Below are 453 nucleotides of genomic sequence, written 5' to 3' on the forward strand. Positions count from 1 at the left end.
ATCAGACAAATTTCCTGCCTATCAATTTGCTACAATAATCAACATCCTACTTGTAGAAGACTCGAACAACTCTGATATAAATTCGACACATCATATGATAAATTCTAAAGATGCTAGTTTGAGAATATAACTTGTTAGACCACATTGTTCTGAAATACAACAATCCACTTCAGAACAACGTGACAATTATGACAGATTGACCAGAATTCCTGCAGAGTGAGAATTTCAGTAAGGTAAGATTTTTATTAGAGCGAGATTTTCAGTAAAATCAGATTTTCAGTGAAGTAAGAATTTTAGTGAATTAAGAATTTCACTAAGCGCGAATTTCACTAAAATAGTAATTTCACGAAAGTAGGAATTTCACTTAAATAAGAATTTCACTAAAGTAAGAATTTCGCTAAAATAATAATTTCAGTAAATAAAGCCTCAGTGAAGAAGAAATTTCAGTAGAGT

The sequence above is a fragment of the Penaeus monodon genome, chromosome 15 (assembly GCF_015228065.2).
Source record: "Penaeus monodon isolate SGIC_2016 chromosome 15, NSTDA_Pmon_1, whole genome shotgun sequence".
In the NCBI taxonomy this organism is placed as follows: domain Eukaryota; kingdom Metazoa; phylum Arthropoda; class Malacostraca; order Decapoda; family Penaeidae; genus Penaeus; species Penaeus monodon.